A 20068-nucleotide genomic window follows, 5' to 3' on the forward strand; every position below is an offset into this window, starting at 1 on the left:
TTGAGGCTCAGGACAAAGTGGTTTGGCCAAGGTCTCACAGGTAGCTAGCATTGGAAAGTTATCGGGAGCCCATGTGCCCAGCTTTCGCTCATGGCAATCTGCAGTCTTCCACCGGGCTACACAAAGTGTGGTCCTTGCTCCAGCTTGTTAGGAATGCAGACTCTCAGGCCCCACCTCAGACCTCTTGAACCAGACTCTGCATTTTACCAAGGTCTCCAGACAATCCCAGGGCACACTGAAAGTCAGGGAAGGACTGCCCAGCACACCACGTCTGCAAGGAGGCTTCCTGGAGGCTGGGCTGTACTTCCCAGCTACCACTCCTCATGCATCTTCTCTGCACGTAGTAGGCGATCAATACATATCTGCTGATTGATTGATTGAAAAATCTGTGGTTTGCATTAGATACCGGCCCCCTGAGTATTGCTGTGTTGGAAATGACGGACTTTTCAAGTTCCCGTAATCAGCGATTACTGAAATAAGGGAATCCCTCCTCACCACACCAGAGGCATCCCTGTGCAACGATAAAAACGGTGACACGGATAACAAAACAATGTCTTGCTAAGCACACCCAGGGTCCAGTGGATGATTTCATGCCCTTTCTGTAAATAACATCTAGTCACCTTACCCAGCTTCATTTAGATAATGGCTCCTTTCTCATCTCTACTCGGGAAAAAATTAATCCAAAAAAATAAATAAATAAGAGGGAGAGCATGAGAGTTCTCCAGGGTTTAGGGTATCTTTTGATTAGGGCTTATTTACAGACTCTTATTAATAGACCTGATTAAAGGCAACCTGGAGCAGGGAACCACTTCCCTTTAGCACCTCCATCTCCCTTCCTCCGCTGCCGGCTGCAGCTCTGTGGCTCCGGGTGTTGACTGAGTCCATGGTGCCTGGACGGCTGCTTGGTTGCTCTGGCCCTTGTCTCTTTTAATGGAGCATTGCCCTTTCTGTTTATTCCTTCCATAAACACGGAGTGCAACAGCGCTGGCCTTGGGTTCAAACAACACCAAACCGTTCACCTTTCACTGGGAGACATAAACTCCAACCCAATTCAATTGACCGTCTTAACCTGCAGCATCACGTGCTGATTCCCTGTACTCACTGCATCGTATAGCCCCAAACTCCTGACCAAACAATACAGAGCGAAAGATGGGTGGGTAATAAATAATCTATGGAGATACAGTCCAGCTGTTTCTCTCATTTAGTCATTCTGAACTTTGAGGGAAAAATGATGAGCTCTCACCCCTGGAAAATGTTCATAAACATGTGTTCAGAAATTTCCGTACAGTATCAAAGGTTCATAGGCCTTATAGAAACCAGCTTATGAGCCCTGTTCCAAATACTCTAAAACAGTTACCTGGACTGAACTGAATCAGCAGAGGCCAAGGTACATAGACATCATGGTTTGGTGTCATTGTAGAAGCACTCTTACTAGAATGAATTGAAGTGTTAGCCATCAGCTACCATTTAGGGCCATTCCAAGATCTGTCCCCGTTGTCCTATTGAAAAGACATAGCTGAGATTATTGTCATGTTAGCTGGCTTCTTCTTTAAAAGAATCCACAGGAGAAATTTCTTTCCGGCCTCAGTACCAGGAAACCTTGTTCTTCTCCACCGTGATTAGCTTGTTTTCATTTGAGGGACATCACAAAACCCTAAAACCCATCACGCTTCCTTCTCTGTGGGGTCTGCCAGATTATCTCAGAGCCAATTCATGGCCCAAGTGTGCATATTTTTTTAAGAATATCTGGAGTACTAACCTCTTCCAGAAACCAAATTTTCTCACTTATTGATTTTTTTAAAATTTTGTAGTATTTTTTTTTCATAAATCATTTTTGGAACATGGTGGGACAAAAATAAAACAATTACAGAATTGTTTTATTGTTCCTACTCCTGCACAGAAACCTGCTTCATGCTGAACTACTCAGGGGCGTGGCTGGGCATTTCTCCAAGACTTGCAGAGCGCAAATGTGCCAGCCACACCCCTTCCTGTCTCCAGTACCACCTTAGTAGCAGCACACAGAACCTCATTCACGCTCAGAAGTTTTTTCTTATATTCCTTCCTTCCTTCTTTCATCAGACACTTACTAACTAAGTCCTGTGGGCGAGGCACTATGACAGGCCTTGGGGAGCAGGGTGGGAGTAAAGAAATGGACAGAGTCTGTGCCCTGGAGGAACCCACAGTCCTGGAGGGAAAACAGGTAATTACATCAGGATGCAGGATGATAAGAGTTATGTGAGATGTCCGGGAAGCCTCTGCCAAGGAAATAAAAGCTAAGCCGAGACTTGGCCAAGTGGTCATGTTGGGGGGCTGGGGAAGATGGGGAGAGCATGTGTGTGCACACAGGCACGCATGCACACACAGACCCACACACACACTTGAAGAGGGAGCAGACAAATGAGAGATGTGGCAGAGAGACAAGCAGGAGAAGATTGCAATGCAAAGGCTTTAGGACTTTATTCCACGGTGGATGGGAAACTATGGAGGAGGAGGGAGAGGTGACCAGATCTGCACTTTAGAAAGTGCATTTGGGTGTGATGTGGGGAACCGATGGAGGGAGACAAGGCTGTCGATGGGAGAGCAGGTGAGAGGTGGGTGCAGGAATCCAGACAGGAAGCAATGAATCATGGTCAGGTCAGTGAGGATGGGGACAAGTAAACGCTTCAAGAAAGACCTTACGAGGTAGAATTGATAAGTCCTGCATTAATTGGCAGGGGCATCTTCCGGAAAGAGAGACAGAAGTGTGAAGAATGATGTTTGGGCTCCTGGCTTAGGAAACTCCCCAAACCACTTAACCCACCCTGTGGCCAGAGCCCCGTTAGCTGCACTCCTTGTTATCATGGAATCTGCCCCACAGCCTAGCAAAGACACAGCTTACCTGAGTGTACTCCTCTGCCAACAGATCTCAGAAGGAAACCCGACTCACAGGAAATCGTGCTCAGTAAATGAGAAGCTCAGTAAGGGTTTGTGAATGAACGTGAGTGTGAATGAGTGAATGAATGCAGAACGGTGGTAGTCTTGCCCCTGTGACCAGTGTGAACCCCTGAGGGTTATCTCCTAATGACATCTAGCTCAGGGCCCATGCCTCTCCACCTCCAGCTCTGCAGCTGCGACACCCCCCTTCGCACGTTCTCAATGCCAAAGGTTTTCTGGGCGCTGTGTAGACACGCATGCACAAAAGACATAAGCCAAATCACTCCTGAAATTGCCATTGACGAGAGCAGGATATAGATCATTCAGGTGGCGCTATAAAGCGAGTGTTCCCATAGTTAAAGCTAGAGGCATCTGTAAGAGCTGTTACCTTATTGCAATGAGCCCCTTCAGGTGGAGGCACGAAAGTCATTATGCCTGTTAGGGTGGTTTATAGCCTGTGGGCCGTATGTAATGCTCACCACCTGAGAACCTGAATTACCCTGCGGGCTGGGTGGAAGCTCCTGCCTTGTTAGCTTTATCTTCTCATGGGGAGGCATTCCCCGGGGCCAACGTGATGCAAAGGGTGATGGTGTGGCTGTTACCCAATGTCCCTTTAGTCTAAAGCTGGTTCCGTCTTGGGTCCCAGACATCTATATAGTGTGCAAACAGTTAGCACTGGGGTTTACTGATGAATTCTACCAAATTTATAGAGAGAAGCAACAACAATTGTTCTCAAACTATTTCAAAAAATTAAAGGGGAAGAATTCTTCCTAACTCATTCCATAAGGCTAGCGTCACCCTGATATCAAAAACATACAAGGACACAATAAAAAAATTAAGAAAAAAAAAACTACAGGCCAATACCCCTGAAGAACATACATGCAAATATGCCCAACAAAATACTAACAAACTGAATCGAACAACAAATCAAAAAGATAATACACAATGATTAAGTGGGATTTATCCCAGGAATGCAAAGATGGTTCCACATATGCAATTGAAAAAATGTGATACATCAAATTAACAGAATGAAGGACAAGACCTAATTACCTCCCAAACTCCCTACCTCCTAATATCATCACACTGAGGATTAGGCTTCAACATGCAAATTTTAGGGGGGGGGGTAGGGAGAACACAAACATTCAGACCATAGCATGAACCCACTGCTAAAGAAGCAGCGTGATAGTAATATTGATGGGTTACATTTATCAAACGCTTTAGGCAGGCATTAGACTGAATACTTTCAGAGAATTCTCTCATTGAATCTTTACAATGCCACCAAGTAGGTACTATTCATTACTCCCATTTTGCAGAAAAGAAAACTGAGGTACAAAGAGATTAAGCAACTTGCCTTAGTTCACACAGTTAGTGGGGGGCAGTACAGAGAGGATTCAAACTCTGTTCCTTCTGACTCCACTACACTGTACCAAACAGGAAGATGGCAGGTCAGGGCTCCGGTCTGGGCTTCACCGGGTCTGTGAATTTGAGTAGGTCCCCTGACCTCTCAAATCTTCAGAGTCTTCACCTGTGCAAGGATGGGGTTGAGGGGACGCTCTATCAGTGGGTCAACTCCACGAATGTGCAGGAGATGAAGATGAGAAGTCTTCCTCAGCTTGCCTGGGAAAAATGACTTGATAATCTTCTCTTTGCAGACTTCTTGGTCCCACAGCTGTTTCAAGTCCCATTCCTTTGAGACCTGCTGTATGGGTTTGCTGCTGGGCTCCTAAAGTCCCACAGGCATTGGGGGACCCTATGAAGTCTGGATTCTTGGTTCAGCTCTGTAAATGTGTATTTAGGGAGCATTAATAACACATATTATTGACCAGGTAGGCCTTTAGAGCTATTTGTGTGTAAATCCATATTTAGTACACTATTGATCCACATCAGGCAGCCAAAACCATATTAATTTGAATGTGAAGATTAAAAACATTTTGCAAAAGTTGTTGCAGAATATAAAGGAGTTGATGTTCAATTTCTAACAGGATGGAGCCCTCATGAATGGGATTAGTGCTCTTATAAGAAGAGACATGAGAAAGATGATCTCCCTCTGGGCCACGTGGATACAGCAAGAAGGCTGCCATCTGCAAACAAGGAAGAGAATCCTCACCGGATGCTGGGTCCGTCAGTGTCTTGATCTTGGACTTCCCAGGCTCCATAACTGAGAAATAATTGTTTGGGTTTTTTTTTGTTTGTTTGTTTAAGCCACCCAGTCTCTGGTATTCTGTTATAGCAGCCCAAGTGGACTAAGACAGCTTGATTAAGTTTTTCTCACTGCCTACCACTTCACCTAGTATTTCAAAGAAGGATATATCATCAATATCTGAAGACCCTCAAGGGCAGGAAATATCTCCCTGACCCTGCTCTGCAATAGTTGGCTGGGACATCGCTATTTCTCTGCTTTGGAAACAACCCTCCTTGAAGTTGTTTTGCTCTCAGTCTTTCTCAACAGTAGAATGTGGCCCTACCCTGGCCAGGGGACTGGAAGTGGGAAGTAGGCATAAGGGCTTCTTGTCCTTCATACACGAGCCATGACAAGGCTGGCACTGCTTGGGAAGCATTCACATTCACATTCATGGTCAGCCACATCACTCCCGCAGTATCATCTGAGGGCCTGCAAAAGACCCCAAATGTCTCCTATTATCCAAATGTCCCAAATGTCTTCATTTGAGATTCATACTCTTGAGTATCCTCCAGTTTTTTCACCATTAAAATGGTACTTCTTTACATTAATACTATCGTCAGCTCAAAAGCAAATGGGGTCCTGAAATGGTGAGACCTTTCTTGGTATTAAAGAGATCCCTCACAGAATTCATCATTTGTGTTAGCTTCTGTAGATTTTCATCTAAAAAAAAGCATTAAGACTTCAAAATTCTTATGGAGTCCAATTCATACAGCCACAGGTTAAGCCATTACCACCTCTTCAAAAGGCCAACGGCTCTGAGAAAGTGACTACCAGCGCTGGCAGTATGGCAGCGGCGCGTTTGGCATGGCCTTTGCAGAGCTGAGAGCAGAACTCTTTGCCGGGAAAAACAGGAAGAACTTATGATGCGGCAGCACTGGCCTGGGCAGGCAGAGCCTGGAGACTGGAGTCTTCATGGGGTGAGGGAGTAGTATGAGAACCCAGGGGGACAAGAACTGGGGGAGCAGGCTGGGAAAGGGGAAGGAGAGGACTGCCCCAGACTTGAACCATGTCCCCAGGGCCCCTCGCAGGCCAAGCCCACAAGGCCACGGAGCACACTGCTGCACAGCCGCCCTGTGGAAATGGCCCTCTCGGAGTGTCCTCATGGGTCCCAAGATAGCACAGGGGAGGCAAACCCTGAACAGAATCTGTCTTGATTAGGAACCACTCTCATCAAACCCCAGCCTCGCTAGCCTGGCGACAACCAGGGCACCCATTTCTCTCTCCAAAAGGTCAATCGATAGGACGAGTGTTTGCGCTGGGGTCGTCTGGCAGCCAGTCCATCACCTCCCACAGCTCTGCGCCCTGTCCGCTCGCTATAATGGTTTCCCCCGCTCATGGAGCCACCTCCTCACCCGAGGTGGCCGAGCATGGCCGGATCATCACAAACAATAAAGAGTGTCAGAAGCAATTAGGACACTTGTGTGCAGCAGGCGCCTGTCTTCCTAGGGCTCGAGATGGGTGAAAATGTCACATTTTCATTATCAGGCAGTGAAAACCTTCTCCTCTCACTTGTGCATGCCCACAAGAGAAAGTGGCCCAGAGCAGTGGCATTGGGCCACATCTCACGGTGAGGTGGCAGCCTATGGGAGCCAACATCGTCTCCAACCACACCTTCAGGTGATGCTAACCTGCCCACCTGGAGAGGCCAGGAAAGCAGAAGGCGCACAGCCCTTCACCCTTCTCAACCTCAGTCTCCCCGTGTGTAAAACTGGGGTAAGTAACCCCACCAGACCCATTTCATGGATTTCATGGAGCTGCTGTCAGGACCAAATCAGACAACGGAAACTTAAGTGCTTGTAAAAATACAATGTTTCCGAGGAGGAAAAGTGCAGCAGTCAGGAGATGGCAGATTTGATCCGAATGTTGGCATTGACTGGTAGGGCCGCCATTGGCAAGTCACTTGGGCTCCTCGGGCCTCAGTTCATTCACCTGTAAAATGAGACCTCCGGTCCGGATCTCACACGTCCTGGAGCTGGAGCTCTCACTGGGCAGAGGAAGGGTATTTGGTAACTCTGAGTGCCCAGGGCCATCACATTTAAGATCTTACATTTTAGGCAAGATTTAAGTGTTGCACATCGGTCCAGATTGCCACTCTGGACCCCCACTCCCCACGGATGTCCACAGTGTGTGCCCCAGGCCTGGTTTTGCCAACCTGGATTATTAGATCAGCCGCTCTCCTTCTCAGGTCACTGAAAGCCCCACTTCCCCTCGACTCCCCGGCTCCTGCCCACGGGCCTTCTTTTCATTCCTCAGACTCCACACACTCTGTTCTTGCCACCTACCTGCATCTCTCTTCCCTCGCTGCCCCGCGGATCTGACTGTCCTCCCTGTGTGTGCCTGAGCCTCTTAGGACAGACATCAAGTCTACTCTGCCTCCCTTCGTAGACCTAATGCATAGCCAACACCCCTCGCAGAGCGGGCGTTCTAGGACTATTAGCAAGATGGATAAGTATATGCATGAATGAGCACATTAACTATACTCAGAGATTTCCTAGTTAGAACTTCTACTTGTTTCTACCTAAATAATCATTTTTCACTTTAAAACAGCCGAGGGAGATGATGCACATTATCTACCAACACGCATCCCCTGCTCTCTGATCCGCAGAACCCAGTGTTGCCCAGGGCTGCCCTTCAGACCTCGGCACAGCTAAGGGTGGCCGCGTGACTCACTCTGGCCAATGAGTTGCAAGCGAAAGTCTAGTGGGCAGGGCACCCGGGAAACCTATTGTTTTCCTGATGAAAAAGGAAAGACTCTGAACACACAGTGCCTTTTGCCATTTGCAAAAGTCCCTGCCTGGAACTGGGACCTGTTTTCTTGAGGTAGAGCCGTCATCTTGAGACCATCCTGGAGCTAGCAAAGGCTGAGAATGTCAGAGTCAGAATAAAGGATCTGGCCCCAATGAATAGCTACATTAGCTCTGGACAACCTGTTCCTGGTCTATTTTTCATGGTATAAAACTGAAGTCCCTGATGTTTAAGCCACTATGGTCAGGTTCTGCTACAGACAGCCAAACAGAATCCGAACTGAGTCAACAGCTAACCAGAAATGAACACTAGGACTATTCATTTGTTCAAGAAACATTCACTGAAAGTCCGGCACTGTGGCTTGCATCTGTAGTCCCAGCTACTCAGGAAGCTCAGGTAGGAAGATCGCTTGAGCCCAGGAGTCTGAGACTAGCCTGGGTGATCAAGACACTGTCTCAAAAAAAAGAAAAAGAAATATTCATTGAGCACCTACTGTGTGTTAGGTACTGTGATAAATGCTTTTAATATATTGGAGTACAAATCTGAACACGACTCTACTGTTTACCTCGAACTAAGTGGAAATTTTCTAAATGGTCAATGCTTCTGGCAGCTTTTCAATAATCTTTTGCGTTGCTCGTTAGCTGTTTTTGTTGCTCATCTTCTGGGAGGCCTCTTCACATACGTCTTGCCTCCCCAGCTAGCAGGTTGAACTATGTGAAACTGCTGTTTCTGTAAGTCAAAAATGTATGTTCATTTGCTATGATTTAACTTGAATGTCCCACCGGACTCCTTACTGTGAACCATAGACGTTTCTCTGTGGTGTTGATTTGACCCCTGCAACACATGCGATCTGTAAGGGAATACCCTTCTTAGAAAAAGGAAAGGAAGTCACTTCCTGTCCCGCAGCCTTGGCTTTCTCATCCGCATAATGAGAAGGTTGGGCCAGAATCTTTCCAGGGTTCCTGCTGACACCAACAGTCTGGAAAGTGAAAGCAATAGTCTGTCACTCCCACAGTCTCAGGGGCCTCACTGCCCCGTGAAGATGCCAGCCAGGCTCTGAGCACTGCTGCCAGTGGTGACCCCATGTAGATCCCAGAATCAGACCTGGCTGGTGACCCAGCAGTCTCCTAGAGGTTTTCTGTCCATCCCTCTGCCCCTAACACCTGCTACACCGGCCCTTCCTTCAAGTGGCCCCCGTCAGTAGGCACAGCCCTGGGCCAGTCTCTATGAGCGGACAGGCAGCTTCACAGCCTTGCACCTGCTTACCCTGCATGAAAAAAAAAATCATCATGAGAGTGAAAAATGATGAAAGCACTCTGATTATCAACTACAAAAAATAAAATAAGTATGCGTGTGAACTGGACCTCTGTGGCAATATGAAAATATGAAAAGCATATGAGAAAGCTCTGGTTCCAGTTGGGGAAGCAGTCGAGTGGAGCAATCACAGTGGCATGTTGGTAAGTGCTATGTGACAGGTGGGCAGGGGACTATGGGGGCTCATAGGAGGGGCACCTAACTCAGATGTGGGCTGAGGATGCTTCCGTCTCCCCACCTGTAAAACAGCAGCATTGTTACTTGTCCAGCCAACATTATAGGATGCTGGGAGGTCGACTTTATAAACTGCAAAGTGCCGTGCAGATGTATGGAAGTATTACCATCATCACTGTCATTTCTGTTCAAGGCTACTTTCAAAGGAAAAGGGAAAGGGCCACAAGGCAGCGTTCTAGGGCTTCCCACCACCACAGCTCTGCAGACCGATGCCACGATAGGCAATGCTCCCTCACATGGGTGGGGTGCGCACTGTCTGGGGGATGGGCACGCTGGTAGCTCTGACTCGGGCAGTGCAAAGGCAATATATGTAACCAACGTGTTTGTACCCCAGTAATATTCTGCAATTTAAAAAGAAAATTTAAAAAATCAAATTGTACAATTTAAAAAAAACCAAAAGAAGACGACCTCCTGACACGAAGGTGATTGAATGCTGCCTCACTACAAGCGGTGTTACTGGTGTATCCAACAAGGAGGGCAGCTGCCACCTTGCTGGTCTTCTCAGGGGCCATGTGAGTACATAGGAGAAGCCAACGGGGCCCGAGAGGGCCAGGCTATGGGTTCAGGCTGTGGCCTGGGGCATGGGAGAGCTTGAATCTGAAATTAGAGCTGAATGAACACACTGTGTTTGCCAAGTGCACTGAGCAGAAACTCACATCAACCCCAAAGGACAATAAGGAAGCTCGATCCTCAGACAGGGCTCCTTGAATGAAGGCTGTTTTCGGTACAGAGTGAGTGCCCTGAAGCCAGAAAATGTGTGTGCTCCCTGGGCCCTGGCATGCCCTGAGCCACCCCTCACCCTGCCCCAAGCTATAATCAACGCAGAAGCCAATATACGTTTGCTGGTTGCTGGAAATAAATATGCCCTGTCCTCTGTTCACAGAAGAAGAGCAGGAGTCGCATCTCTCACCTCCTCAAGGAATTGAGACACAGTGAGGTTGAGAGACATTCCCAAAGAAAGTAGGGACAGGGTAGATCCCAGAGTGTGGCCTCCTGATTCTGTGTCTGGGGCTAGTTCCTCTCTCCAGGGAGGCAGCACCTTGTAGTGGGGTGGGAGGCTCGTACTTCCAATCGTTTACTCACTACTAACAATCCACTTAACTTCTGTGAGCTTCACTAGCCTTTATCTATAAAATGCACCATGGGCATTAGTCCATCTTACAGGGTTGTTTGAGAATCAGATAGGATAGTGCATTTAGAGGCTTTGTGTAAACTCTCAGTTTCAATACATATGGAAGGGATCATTATTATTATCGTGGACTCCAGGGTAATAACCAGGGTGACGTGATCCTGGTGGGTAGAAAAAACATCTTCCAAACACCACAGCACTGAACTTTAAGAGGCTAGAGCCAGAGCAGCCTGTGTCTGCACGGCCCATGACGGAGGGACAAGAGGGGACATCTTGGGGCTCTGAGGTCACCAGGAAGGTCTAATGCAGAGTCTTCAGCAGTGACTTGCTTTGCGAGTGACAGCTACACCCCTCAGAAGACAGTACTGTCCATACAGCCCACTGTGTATTCCAACAACAGGGAAACCTATGTTCTAGATCTGTCTCTGCCACAAACATGTAAGGTGACCTGGTGCTTGTCATTCATCCCCCAGGACTCAGTTTCTTCATTTATAAAGTAGACAATACCTGCCCAACTCACTCATGGGTTATTGTGAGATGTTGCTATTATCACTATTGAAAATCTGCATACATATTTAATCCACTGTGACATATATCATTGGTCTCTACCCCTGGTTCCTGACACAGAGTCCTAAAGCCCTTGTAATTTCCTGAGTGATGAAAGTGATAGAAGCCTGTCTTACACAGAACTCCTAAATCCCTTGGAATTTCCTGGGTGATAGGAACACCTTTTGTTCTAATGAGGTGACTCTTGTTGAGCTTCTGAGTAGCTTCAGAAGCAGGTCTGGCCACCACACCAAGATTAGAAGCCTAGAAATTTCAGCCCACCTCCATCCTCTGCGGAGAAGAGAGGAGCCAGAGATGGAGTTCCTAATCCATCGTGCCTACATGATGAAGCCTCCATAAAAATTCCTAAACCATAGGATTCAGAGAGCTTCTAGGTTGGTAAATGGTATCCTTTATAATACTCTTTATAATAAATTGGTAAACATAAGTAAAGTGTTTCCCTGAGTTCTGTGAGTTACTATAGCAAGTTATGGAAACTGAGAAGGAGGTTGCAGGAAGCCCTGACTTTGTAGCCAAGTTTGACAGAAGTGTGAGTGCCCTGAGCACCCATCAATACTTGCAACTGGCATCTGAAGTGGGACGCAGTCTTGTGGGACTGAGCCCTGAATCTCTGTGGTCTGCAACAACTCCTGATATTTAGTGTCATAGTTGAATTAGATTGTCAGAGACCTAGTTGCTGTCTGCAGAGAACTGGAGAATTTTGGTGTGGAAAACCCACATATTTGTTGTCCGAAGTTTTGTGAGTAGGAAAACAGTTTTTTCTTTTATCCACCAAATGTGTATTCAATGCCTAAATGTCCACTTTCTCTTCATTGACCAAATGCTATGAGCTCTGTTCCAGTGAGAAGGCATCACAAATAAGCAACGAGTGGGACACAAAATGCAAAACTTCCAGAATTAAACTGGTCAATCAGAGCCAATACTCATGATGCATAACGCATTCTTCCCCTCCCCCCTTCTCTCTGACAAGTCGTTCGGCCGGACATTCCCATGTTGCTCCCTACCATGGTTTGGGCTCTAAAGCAACCAGTCTGCTGACGTCCTATCAAAGATAAGAAACAGGGCAAGTGCTCCTTGGAAATCAAGTCAAGTGAGCTTTTACTCCACAGCATTTGTTCATTTTTAATGTAGATGACAAAACGAGTGACTTAAAAAAAAAAAAAAATCCAATGCCTTTGGTTAAACACATTAATATAAATGATTAAAAAAAGCTAATCTCCTAATGAGTTGAGAATTTTATATTGATTCAGTAATTACAAAGCATATTGCAAAATCAATGACAAATGCTCCTGAAATTCATATTGATTGGCTAACTTCAATAAGATTATATTGAACAAAGATGATATATTTAAGAGTGTAAATGTGTGTTCATGTTAACACATTCAGTGACAAATGAAAGCACACGGTAGACCTCAGGCCCGCTCGGAAGGGCCTCTGCTCCGGGTACACGCTCGTGCTCTTTCTGTAATACATACTCGGTTCTGGCTTTCGAAGCTGCTGGTTAATGAAACATAAGATTATTACTCCCTTGTGCATTTAAGTTTTCAGGTCTTTATACAATAATTAATTAGGATTATGTGACAAGAAGAGAATTTCCACTAGGAAAAGAAAAACTAATAGTACTGCTTTAACAAATGATGCTTAAACTCCTATTGACTCAACTTAATTTATTTAATCTTTCTACCTAGACCACCCTGAAGGTAATTATTCACTTTAAATACTTTTAAACTAGTATTTTTTAAGTCTGGGATTTCTCACGTAGCCACTTAGTGTCTAATAAAGCAGGCTTCCTGGGAATGAAGTGTTTCAAATTATATTAGAAATGGATAGATCCTTAAGACATACACCTCAGCAGTTCTCAAAGTGTGGTCCTGGGATTGGCAGCCTCAGCATCACCTGAGAATTTGTTAGAAATGCAAAGCCCCCCCCCCCCGCCCCCGCACCCCCAACTTACTAAGCCAAAAACTCTAGGGGTGGAGCCCAGCAATCTGTGTTTTAACAAGGTGATTCTAATGCATGCTCAAGTTTGAGAACCACTGCTGTAGATCACTAAGGTTTTCCTAAGCGCTTAGTACACGCCTACAACTACGCTACATGTTATAGGATACAAGAGAATATGTGGTACCTGCCCTTGGGGAGCCGACAATCTGGTTAAGGTGTTAAGAGTTATATAAAGATGTTCCTCAACTTAGGACAGGATTACGTCCCAATAAACCCTTCGTAAAGTGAAAATATACTAACTCAAAAATGCATTTAGCACATTTACCCTACCGAACATCATAGCTTATTCTAGTCTACCTTAAATGTGCTCCAGACATGCACATTAGTCTACAGTTGGGCAAAATCAGCTAATACAAAGCCTATTTTATAATAAAGTATGGAATATCTCAGTAATTTATTGAATACTGTACTGAAAGTGAAAATCAGGATGGTTGTATGGGTATTCGAAGTACAGTTTCTGCTGAATGTATGTCGATTTCACACTATAGTAAAGTCAAACCATCATAAGTCAGGGAACACCCGTACTTGATTCTGTCACTAACTAGCTTTAAAATGCTAGCAAGACATAACCCCTCTGGACCTGTTTCTTCATCCATAGGAAGACAGGTTTGACCTAGAATCTCTTAAAGCTGCTTCCAACTCCAGATCTCATTCTATGGGCCTACAAATTTAAGAAAAATGAATTTGTTCACAGAAGTTCTAAACTGGCATATGATTTGAAACACAAGAGGTCTTGCCAGTTTCCCAGTTAACTCCCCTCCAGAATGGTGTATTAGAGTTCTCCAGAGAAACAGAACAAATTGGATATTTTATACAGAGAGAGAGAGGGAGGGAGAGAGAGAGATTTATTATAAGGAATTGGCTTGCAGCAATTATGGAGGCTGGGAAGTCACATGATCTGCCATCTGCAAGCTGGAGACCCAACAAAGCCAGTGATGTAGCTCCAATCTGAGCTCAAAGGCCTGAGAACCAGAGTGCTGATGATGTCAGTCCACAGGCAGAAGGCAGTCAATATCCCAGCTTAAGCAATCCAGCAAAGAGAGCAAATTCTCTGCAAATTCTCCCTTCTTCTGCCTTTTGGTTCTATTCAGGCCTTCAACAAATTGGGTGATGCCCACCTACACTGGAAAGGGCAACTTGCTTTATCCAATGCACCAACTCAAATGCTAATACCATCCAGAAACACGCTCACAGACACATCTGGAAATAATGGTTAGCCAAATATCTGGGCACCCTGTGGTCCAGTCAAGTTAACACATAAAATTAACTGTGGCAAGGGGATGGTCTCTGATTTTCCCAGTCAGAGTCACTCCTCTGGGTTTCACAGCATGGACAAAACCCTCTGTGGAACTAGGGAATGTCATGGAGGTGGGAAGCGAAATCCCTCCGATGGGATTTCAGCCTGCCCCACCTGGGGGGAGCCACTGCTCCAGCCCATCCCTGCGTCAAGACTCTCTAAGCCTGGGACCCCAGTTGATGAAGAATAGTGTAAAAAGGTTTCCCTGGGGCTGGGAGGGAGGGAACTACATGACCAAATCTTGGATGGTTAGGAATATGACTCATTTGGCAAGATCAAGAGAATCCTGACCTACGGAAGGCAAATCCCATGTGATAAAGGGACTAGGTGAAAAAGGAGCCTTAAAATAAAATCCTACAACTCCACAGCTGTGCCCAAGACCGCCCCTACCTGGCCTTTTCTGATCCCCTGGCCCTCCCCTCTTCCCACACCTCCTGGTACACATTGTGCTTAGGAGGTACAACTGTTTTCAGTGAAATGAATGCTTGTTCATAGTTCACAGACTGGCTCTGAGGCAATATTCCAGGAAAATTTTCTGACATAATTTGCATGAAGACACCATTGCTGGGAAGATATAGGACTTGCTAAAGGGCAAACTTATTTACAGATATGGCACATACAAAAATAAGTCTCACCACAATGTCATATTAAATACAATGAATCCTCTTAATAATGATGGTATATTAGAGCTAGAAGGGTCCTCAGAGGTTATTGAACCCCCTTGTTTTACAGTCTATACAGCAAAATTTAGCATTAATTATATACTCTTTAATAGGAGAATGAATGATTTGTTCCTTATTGTTTTATGTCTTTTAGTTAGGCTTAAAACCAAGACTTAAACCCAGAGCTTTTGCCCGCTGAGGCCAGTTCCCTCTGCATCAATGAATGAGGTCTCCTTTATAGCAGAAAGAGGGGAAAGGGGACAACACAAGATGTTTCTTTATGCATGCCAACTTTGCATTCTGCTTCCTGAAAATAAGTTTTAATGAAAAATATTTTTCATCAAATCTTTAAATAAAAATGGGCATTGCAAATGTGCAGTATCATTCCTAAGGCTTTGCCTGCCCCCTGTAACACCACCAGGTAATCCCCAAAATTGTGTGTATCTCTGATTGAGATGCTGTCTTCTGGGTTCCCAGACAGAGTCAATCCCAGGAAAATGCTCAAGATCTCCCTGTCTCAATCCTCCCCTTCTTGCTCCTGTCCTTTGGGAAGTATCTCCATAACTACTTTATACTAAGGAATTATATATTGGCAAATAGTTTCCTTATCCTGTCTCACAGGGACGTGAATATTAACAAAAGACATGGCCCTTACCCAAAATGTGGTGAAATGTCTGGCATCAGTGGCCAACAGGTTGGAGACAATTTGAGCCACGGAGGTGAAGGAGAAGTCACTGGTGCCCCTTAGTCACTCAGCATAGCTGATCTTGACTCTGCTGGGTGGCTGTCCCCTTTCTGGCAAGGTTTCCCTTTTAAATGGCCCAATCGATATTCATTAGGCATTGCCAGCTCCTTGTCTCTCCCTAACTGATTTATCTGCCATGCTATAAAACCCATTAAAAATTAATTCTCTAATAGACAAGGGCTCAGATTGGCTCCTTGGAGGTTCCGGATATAGGGCAGATGTGCATTGCCTCTAGGAGTGAGAGACTCAAAGGCAGGGGCTGTCCAGGGCAAGAACATCCCCTCCCCAGTCGCATGTGCTCAGGAGACTCCATGAGCAACCCTAGTGAGATCTGTGGGCCCCAAGGAAATGGTGGCCCAAAGCCTTCCACATGGGAAGGGGGACAGCTGATCTGGTCTTCCTAATCAAGGACTGGAAAATAGTGGATGGGGACAAATCCTGTGACCCAAAATTGGCCCACCTGTGAGGGTCAAGGATAGATAATACTTTTTGTGCAGAAAACTCAGTCTTGGCCAGGTGGCCCAGCCCTTCCTGGCCCTCATTGGGCATCAGTGACATGAGGTTTTGCTGGCCTCCTGCCTCTCAGGGTGTGTTTCCCTCTAGTGCTTCTTTTTCTCTCTGACCCCTGGGTGCAAATATTCCTTAAGGTCTTCTTCCTTCCTCCACAGTCTCATAATTCTGCTTTCACATTTGATGCACTCGTTTATTCAGCAGGTACGAACAGCACTGTGTGTCCAGTGCTGCACGCAGAGCTAGAAATGCACGGCCATCTCTGCCCTCTGACATCTCCAGGTCTATGGAGGAGAAAGAGCCAACTAAAACAAGGAACCCCAGTAAAGTGGGAGGAAGTTCAGAATGCCATGGAGGCACCAGGCAAGAGGCCCCAACCCTGGGGGATGAGGGGTGGGACACAGAAGAGGCTTCCCAGAGGAGACCCTAACTGGAGCCCAGACTGGTAGCATGGGGAGAAGCCAAGGAGACACACTGGTAAGCACAAGGCCCAGAGAAGAAAGAGAGCCTGGGATGCTTCTAGGCCAGGAGGGATTCAAGGTGAATTGTGAGCCAGGGGTGGTGAGAGCTGGGGCCGAAAACCTGGCAGAACTGGATTTCCATGAGTTTCGAAGGCTAAAGGAGAGAGGTGGTCAGATTTCTTTTTTTTAGAGAGATTTCTGGAGCCGCAGTATGGAAAACAACAGAAGGGAGTGGAAGATTGAATCTGAAGAACCCAACAAGGCAATATTCCCTATAAGAGACGATGGTGGCCTGGCCAGGGAAGTGACAGTGGCAACACCAAGAAGTAAGATAAAGCAAGAAGTAATATATAGCAAGTGTAACTGAGGGAACGAAGAACTTGCTCATTCTTAGACCCACAGGGCTGAGAACAGAGCCTGGCATGAAAGAATGAATAGGTGGACGTAAGGAAGGAAGAACTCCGAAAACAAGCCCTGGGTCAACCTACAATGCGATTCATACCAGTTGGTAGGTTTAGTAATAAACAGACAGATTTGAACCTAAGAATGTATTTTTTGTGTAGTGCTCCATAATGTGTCTTAACTTTAAAGAACAACATGTTCATTCATTAATTTGTTCCACAAATATTTATTAAGCAACTACTATGTACCAGGCACTATGCTAGATGCTGGGGGTGTAATCATAAAATAAATATGATCCAGACCCTCAAGGAACTTTCGTTTTATACTATCATGTTGACATAGTGCTGCTTTCTAGAAAAAGTAGATGGGAGGAGGGAGCATGTGCTCCTCCCACTCCTGTCCATGTCCACACATGGGAATTGTCCACCCAAAACGTCACTAACGGGCCTTCTCTTCGTGGCATCTTCTCTAGCCAGGCCCTCTATCTGCAGTAGCAACGCCAGGCCAATAGGGTCACGCTGAAGATCAATATCTTCCTTTGCATAGTCTGACCTGGAGTCTGACCCGCCCAGCAGGACAGGACCTGGCAGTCCCTCTGAGGGATGACTGAGGGGCCTCCTGCTCCCAGACTAGATTTCAGGGGCTTTGCCACACCCTGGGCAGAACAGGGAGACAATTAAATGCCTCAGGGATGAGGAGGAGGCATGAGAAAGCTTCTCAAATGATGGCTTTTGGAGACTCAGTGGCTGAAAGTTACAAGAGTCATGATATTACACCAGATGATAGAATGTGACCACCCCCTGCTTCCCCACCTTAAAGGAAGTAAGAAGCCGTCTAGATAAATAAAACCACCTACGAGAGGTAGAAATTGCAAGATGAGGCAGTGGGTAACAATGCAAGTAGTTTTAAGAAGAGTGTGGATAATTTATGGAAAATTCTTAATGCCAGTTAAAGGAAGCTGAGAGGGTTGGTAGCAATTCCAAAGTTGTTGAAGCTTTGAATTGACATCCAACAGATGCCCTCTTTCAGGGGCAGATGGCAAGACTGGATGGACCAATGGACTGCCCACAGTGGCGTCTCTGATGCCCACAGGACAAGGGTGCCCAAGGTAGGCCTGAGGCACACCCAAAGGTCTCCACCCAGTCTGTTCTTGCCCACAAGGACGTGGCTGGCTTTCCACATCATGAACCTGAAATTTATGGTCACCAGTCCTATCCTGAGGTCTGCATGTGTTGGTGTACTTCCTCCAAGGAGCCTAACCCTGACTATGGCACCTTGTCCCATCGTTCCTCAGGACCTGGGATCAGGCAGGTCCTTCTACCCCAGAGAGAGGGCCCTCAAGAAAAGACATGAATTGTTACTTACTCTCTGGCTGGGCAGCCAGTGTGAAGAAAGTCCTTTGGGAAACTGACAATGGCCCTTCTTTTTCCCCTTTCCCAGCTCAGGGGACTCACACCTTTGCCAAGTTCATAGCTGTCCAGTTCACAGGCTCCCAGGAGGAATGATCCCCTGCCCATCCCTCCGCCCAGCCTTGCACTCCAGTCCCTGCCCCCAGGTCCCCAAGTGCATTTCCTTGCCCAAGACTCTGGCCATAAAGTGAATTGGCTGTTTGGTCAATTTCCTGATTGCCCCATCTGCATACCCTTTCAGATGGAAAGATACATCAAAGTCACCCCCTTTTCTTCAATAGGCCCTTTCCCTGCTTGCCCCATTGGACAGCCTCTGTGCTGAGACCACCAATGGGAGAGGCCTAGAGCCTTGGTTCTGGGTTTCCCTCCCAGACAGCAACTGCCGATTGCCTTGCTGCTCTGTCTTGTCTCTTTCTGGCTGGGGGATTCCGTTCCATCATGCTGACCACAAGATGAAGGCAGGTTGGCCCCAGAAAGATGGACTCTGACACCCTGCACCCATTTCAGATGAGGACTCCAATGCCCAGGGCTCTGCTGGCTCCAAGAAAAATGGGCAAATGGGTAATCTGAACCTCCAGGGTCTTTTTCCATCCATTCCCAATATTTTTATATTATCCTCAGTCTCTCCTCTCCATTCATTTATTCATTAAACAAACACTTATGAAGGACTTGCTATGTGCTAGGTCCTGGGAATACCACATGAACAGGACAGACCCAGCCCCTGACCTCATGCAGTTTACAAGAAAAAAGTAACAACATTTTTTGTATTTTGATGTTCAGTGTATTGCACTGAATTTTTGGTCCTCTCTGCAGAGTACATTTTAAGTAGAGGAGTCTGTCCAAGACTGTCAAATCTTACTCCACAATTAATTTTGTGCTCTGGCTCTGCCATTGTTCAGTTCTGCCTGAACCCCTAATGGCTGCCCCCTCCCTGGCTATGCCAATCCCTCCTTCCTCTGACCACCCCCTCTGATCACAGCCCCTCCCCACCTCTCCTGCCCTCTCTGCCCCCTTCAGCACACTTTGCCTTCAATGCATCCCTAGCTGGAAGCAAGAGCAGCAAGACTAATTTCATTTCTCTTCTTTTCCTTTGGTGAGTAGATCTGTGACAACCCTTTTTATGCATTTAATTCATTCTCGATTTCTCATAATCAGGGGGAAGGTATCCCCTAAGGTTAGGCAAGAGCTTGTCAGGGAGAAAAAAAAGGCAGTGTAAATTCACAGAGGTAATCATAGTCTATCTCCACTTCCCACTGCCCGTGGACTATTAACTAATATCGCTCTCTAATCTTTTTTGTACTTATTTATTTTGTAGCGAGAAACTAGCGTTATAAACACCCCTACTGTCAAAACTTGTCATCCCCATTACCTCTAGGCGGGCTTCATCTCTGTTATTCTAATTTCAGAGTTTCTCAAATTCACAGCCGCTGGAAATTGAGTACAAAATCCATTATCATTTGTATATTTTAATTATGCAAATGAGGCAGCTCAGCTGCG

Source organism: Eulemur rufifrons, chromosome 5 (assembly GCF_041146395.1).
Source record: "Eulemur rufifrons isolate Redbay chromosome 5, OSU_ERuf_1, whole genome shotgun sequence".
In the NCBI taxonomy this organism is placed as follows: Eukaryota; Metazoa; Chordata; class Mammalia; order Primates; family Lemuridae; genus Eulemur; species Eulemur rufifrons.